This window comes from Nannospalax galili, unplaced genomic scaffold, assembly GCF_000622305.1.
Source record: "Nannospalax galili isolate Female #2095 unplaced genomic scaffold, S.galili_v1.0 scaffold167, whole genome shotgun sequence".
Lineage (NCBI taxonomy): Eukaryota > Metazoa > Chordata > Mammalia > Rodentia > Spalacidae > Nannospalax > Nannospalax galili.
The window spans coordinates 3,803,118-3,808,653 of record NW_008358534.1 but is presented as its reverse complement, the minus strand read 5'-3'; the positions used below and the strand labels follow the sequence as shown (position 1 = coordinate 3,808,653).

At 45.5% G+C, this 5,536-nt stretch overlaps 1 protein-coding gene across 3 annotated transcripts in view; it reads right to left on the bottom strand.

Annotated features, from left to right (window-relative positions):
* Window positions 1-636, bottom strand: part of Atp11c (ATPase phospholipid transporting 11C) — a 261,713-nt gene extending 261,077 nt beyond the window's left edge. Inside the window, exon 1 of one of the 3 annotated variants that reach the window (XM_029558010.1) lies at window positions 596-636. The gene's annotated coding sequence lies outside the window, so the exon portion shown is untranslated. The other 2 variants (XM_029558009.1, XM_029558011.1) reach the window with 2 other exon arrangements.
* Window positions 637-5,536: the final 4,900 nt, after the last annotated feature.

Below are 5,536 nucleotides of genomic sequence, written 5' to 3'. Positions count from 1 at the left end.
CCCCGGCCCGCCCCGCCAAGGGCAGCGGCCCCTCCCGCTTATCTGGCCCATACACCACCAGGCGCTCCCGCTGCAGCCCGCCGTGAAGAGCCCGGCGCGCGGGGGAGGGATGGCGGACTAGCACTAGGCTCCTCCTGCGGGGAGGGGGCCGCCCCAATCTCCCCGGCAGCGCCGGGCTCCGCGCCCCGTGCTCTAACCGGCGCTAAGCCCCCGCCCGGCTCCCCGCGCCTCACCTCAGCCTGACACTCCTCCCCGGGGTCTGGGAGGAACCACAGCCTCCCTCACCCTGCTCCTAACTCGTCTGCTGGGCGGCTTCACTCGCAGCCCTTCAATGGCTCGGCGCTTTCGGCCCGCACTTGAGGCTGAGGAAGGGGCTCTGTGGGGACCCTAGCGAGCGGGCGGGGCCGGGCGAGCGCGGGACTACTCCCAACCGCCGTCGTCCCCCTGCCCCCCCTCCCCCGGGCTACTAACGTGAGAAGCTACTCTGTGTTCCCACCTGCGCCGTCTTCCCTTTCTCGGGCTTCTTTGTTTATTTGTTAGTGGCTTTTTAATTTATTTGTTCTTTCATCCTACCTCCCCATCTAAGCCCTCTTACTTCCACTTTCTCTGGGAGGTTGTAAAGTCGGGCTTTGTGTCGCTTCTGCTGCGCAGCGGGGCGGGATTTCCCTGCTACGCCCTCCCTCTCGTCCCCGCCCTTCGCAGGGCTCCCGATGCAGCCTGGGAGTTGTAGTCCAACCTTTTCTTGTCAGCTGGCTACTGCGGGCTGGGAGCTCCCCCACACGCCGGTCGGGGGTTTGCCCACAGGGTTGAATGGGGAAGCTGCGGAGACTGGCCGAACCGCGGATGTCCTCACAGACTGAGTGTGGAAATCACAAACGCTGCCTAGATTCTTAGCTGGGAAACGGGAGGGGTATTGCACAAAGCCCCAAGTGCTGGGAGGCTTTCCTGCAACGCGACATTCACGCACCAGGAAACCCTCCACGCATTCAGCTCCCTAGCGGGGAACAGGAATCTGCGAAAGTTGAAAGATGAAAACTGAGTCCAGTTTCCTGGAGCCGGCACATCCCGGCCGCTCCCACCCTTCGCACACCGCCATCTGGGGCCGGGGCGGGGCCAGGGCAGTTGGCGGAAAACTTGGCTTCACTGTGAAAGTAGAAAAGCAATGTGTAAAGGGAGTTGAGGATGGCCTTCTCCCACCAGCCCAGCCGTGGGGAGGGCGCAGTCACACCACAGACCTCTTCTAAGGTCCTGGAGGGCCTTTACAGTGGGTCTCAGGCGTTTGTGATTTCAACAAACCTTTCCTCCTGTTTTTTTTCTACCGGGTACTCAGAGACTGAACACAGACCCGTCCAAATGTAGCCACAGGGTTCAAACGCGTGAAAACTACATGCTAGAATGAAATGGTTGCACATGCCAAAGGAAACAGGAAAGGACAATGTCTCTGAAACAGATCTAAGCAGCTTTCCTGAAAAACCGAATGAAAATCCCGGAATGTCCATAGGTCCAAGACCATAAACAGCATCTTGGGTTTAACTGAGGCTTTGGAATGTGGGAAGGCTTTGAAGGAGCCCAGAAAACAAAGTCCTGGGTGGAGGGAGAGGTCAGATGTAAAGTACAGGACAACCTAAGAAAAAGAACAACAGTGGCAGTAACCCAGGACACATGGGGGGCGGGGGCATTACAAATGAAAGTTGAAACCCCAATGTATCTTCAGAAGCAAACTATGAAATTTGACCTTGATTCTGGGATCAGGGAGGAGCCCAACCACAATAAGTGCAAATGAGGGAAACCCAAGTTAGTTCCCAAACTGTCCTAACTGCTTAGAAGTAAATAAAGTCAAGCATTTCCAGTTCCTTCCCTTCTCTGACTCCTCTATTTTCCCCACACTGGATTTTTAAAATGTCTTAAATTTTTATTAATTGGATAGTAAGATATTTTATTGACAAATGGATGAAGATTGTGCCCTCTACTAAAAAGAATTGTTTTGAAACAGGGTGGCCCCCAGGTTTACTTTCATTGAACACAAAATGACCTTAATTTCATTTACTAATTATTTGCTGAACAACTACTATGAGAGTAACAGTATTCTAGATACTAAGGTGGGTGGAAGAGGAGGTTATTGACACTCATTCCAGGCAGAAGTCTAGTTTTATCAATAAAATACATCCTGATCAACAAAATAAGTAATAGAAAACTAATTCAGTTTGGGATGAAAATGCCACATCCACACAGATGGAGGAAAAAATACTCTGCTTATAGATTTATGCATATAAACTTAAAATTGAAACTATTTTTGCTGTATTCTCTCACAGTTGGGTTTTTGTCATATTGCTACAGCTTTAAAAGCAATGACTTTAAGATCCCTCAGGACATAGCAGAACAGTTGCTCATATTTCATGTTGTTAGAATTCCACTATCTCTTTGTCCTCCTCATTTATTTCAGCACGCCTATACTCATGAGTCCAGGGTAATTTGCTCCACTGTGAAAATGCAGTTCCATACCAATCAAAATATACTTAGCAAAACATGAGATTTATGCAAAAGCAATTTTTTCCCATATCCCAAATTCACCCTGAAATTAGAGCGACACTCTCATAACCCTGTAGTCGCTCCTTGGTGCGGTTTTATTAAGACAAGAAGAAATTATTTTTGTTCTTTTCAGTGCCTCTTCACAGTTTCCAAAGAAAACCCAGGTGTTGTAGAAAGCTGTTGTGGATGACTATGAAAAGCAGACCATCAGCTACCATTTCTGTTTGGCCAACTCCATAAACAGAGCTGAAGAAACTGACTTCCTCCTGCCTAAAATGTCACAGCCAGTGGCACATAATGCCAACTGTTTGAAGTGTCAGCTGACTGCATGAAGCCCCAACATCCCTCAGGTGGGAATTCAGCAAGTCCTTGGACCTCAACTTGACTAGAGAGAACGCTTGCTGTTCAGGTAGGGACAGAGCAATCCTGTTGCCCAATTTCCACTTTATGAAGAAAATCAAATGGCTTGCAGGTTGGTCATTCAGTAAATCAACAAGAGGTGACTGGTGAGGGTGAGGAATAATCACTTTTTCCAGCTAATCTTATTTTAAAAAAAAAAAACGAAGTTACATCTCAGTTTAAATAAAAAAATCACTGTCCTTATGATTTTTCAGGGACTTTCCTTTGCTTTTAGGAAAGACCAGAAACCTTCCTTAACATCACCTACAAGGTCTTGAATATGTGACCCCTGCCCTCCTCTCTAGCTTCAAGTGGTCAGCTGTCCCTCTGACTCACCAGGCTCCACCCCACTGGATGCCTCTCATTCCTTGAATTCCCCTTCTCTCCTGATAGCATTCGCACAGGCAACCATCTCTGCTGGAATGTTTTTATCCATCTTAGCTTTTCATCCTTCAGATTTCAGCTTAAATGTCAATTCTTCAGATGAGATCAGGGCTTTCTGTTATTGTGCTCCAAATAGCCCATATTAATTACATCCTAGGATACTGACATGAGATAGAGAACAGCACAAGTCCAAGGGGACTGAGGATGAGCTAATATTGTTTTGCTTTCAAAACAGGGAAGTAGATGTATTCTAGCAATCATACATGATATGAAAGGCAGGCAAGGGTCTAGAATTGTCCATTAAAAGGATGGGGTCAAACTGCAAACATAGATTTGTTGTAGAGCAGTTATCTAGCCGAAGCCATGGTTCAGTCTGAAGTACCAGGAAAAGGTAAGTTTGTTTTAATCAATAGACAAGAAGCTACAGTCACTTGTAACCACAGTGAGTTCATTGAGATGTAGTTTAGCCTTCAACAGTCTGAGGAATTTTTTTTTAATTTATTTTTATTTTATGTGAGTGTTCTGCATGCATTATATACCACATGTGTGCAGTGCCCTAGGAGACCAGAAGAGGGCAATGATCCCCAGAAACTGGAGTTAGGATATTTTTTAGCCATCATGTGGGTGCTGGGAACCAAACTCTGGTTCTCTGCATGAGTAGCTAGTGTGCTTAACTGCTGAGCCATCTCTCCAGCCCTGAGCAAATTATTTCTAAATTAGAATTATACACCCACAAAACTATATTGGGAGAAGAAAGAAAAGGTTAGAAAGGATAAAGCATAAAATACTAAATCTTTATGTTCTATAATAAGAAGTCATTAGGTCAGGATAAATCTATATAAATTTTACTTCAAAATAAGGGCATAGGTGGGTGTGCTAGCTCATGACTACCATTCCAGTACTTGAGAAGCTGAAGCAGGAGGGTCAACAGCTCAAAGCCAGCCTGGGCCATATAGGGAGACCCTGCCTCTAAAGAATAAAACAAAACATCAAATAAATGAAGAGGTAGGGCAAGGGGTATAGCTCAGTAGCATAGTGTGGCCCTAGCATGTAAAAAGCCCTGGATTCAATCCTAAGCACCACAAAAATAAAATATAATAATAAAAACGTTTTAAAATAAAGAGGTTAAGAGCAGAAGAAACAGATGAAATGATGTTGCCTCTAAGAACAAAAGTGGGATCAGAATGCTAAAATGGCTTGGACCACTGGTGCACACCTGCAATATGAGGTACTCCAAAAATTTGTTTAGCTTTTAAACAAAGGGCATGCATTCTTTTCCTAAAAGTTTATTTTGAAAATAAGAATTTGGATACACAGATATGAAACAAGAAAGCATTCCAACCAAGAGAAATGCTAAAGATGTGGAAGTGTGGACCCAGCATGGTGGTGCACGCCTGTAATCCCAGCACTGCGGAAGGTGAGCTCCAGGCCAGCTAGGGCTACAACATGACACCTTTCTCAAACAAAAAAAAATGTGGAAATAAAAATATTCTACTAAGTAATGTAAATAGACTTTCATGAAGGAGCAATGAGTTCACATTGAGTAGTCTAGTAAACTCTGTGTGTGTGTGTGTGTGTGTGTGTGTGTGTGTGTGTGTGTGTGTTACTGATGATAAAATCTCAAATCCAGGGCATCATGCAGGCTATGGAAGTGCTGTTCCACTAAGTTAGCCTTCTAGCTTTCTATCTCAGTCCTAATAATATAAAATTGGAATACACATTCCATTCAATGAGAACACAAAGACACAGGACCTAGAAAACAAGGATAAACATAAAATAGAAGGAAAGGAATCCACTGGATAATAATGGATGGTAATCCAAAATAAATAGTTCCATGGCCCACCTAAAGAGGCTGAAAGGAAGTGAAAAGAGGAATGCTGTAGGGAAAAAACATCCTTGTTACTTCATGTGTTTGACTATACAGAGAACAGTATTAAGAAGAAAGGAGCCTAGCATGGTGGTGTACACCTTTAATCCCAGCACTGGGAAGGCAGAGGCAGATGAATCTCTGTGAGATCTAGGCCAACCTGGTCTACATAGGGAGTTTCAGGCCAGCTGGGGCTACAGGAGATCCTGTCTCAAAAAGACCAAAGAAGAAGAAAGGTTTTGCCTGGCATGGTGGCACATGCCTGTAATCCCAGCCAGAGGTAGCCAGATATTTGTGAGCCTGTGAGTTCGAGGCTAAGCCAATATACAGAGTGACTTCTAGGCCAGCCTGGGCAAT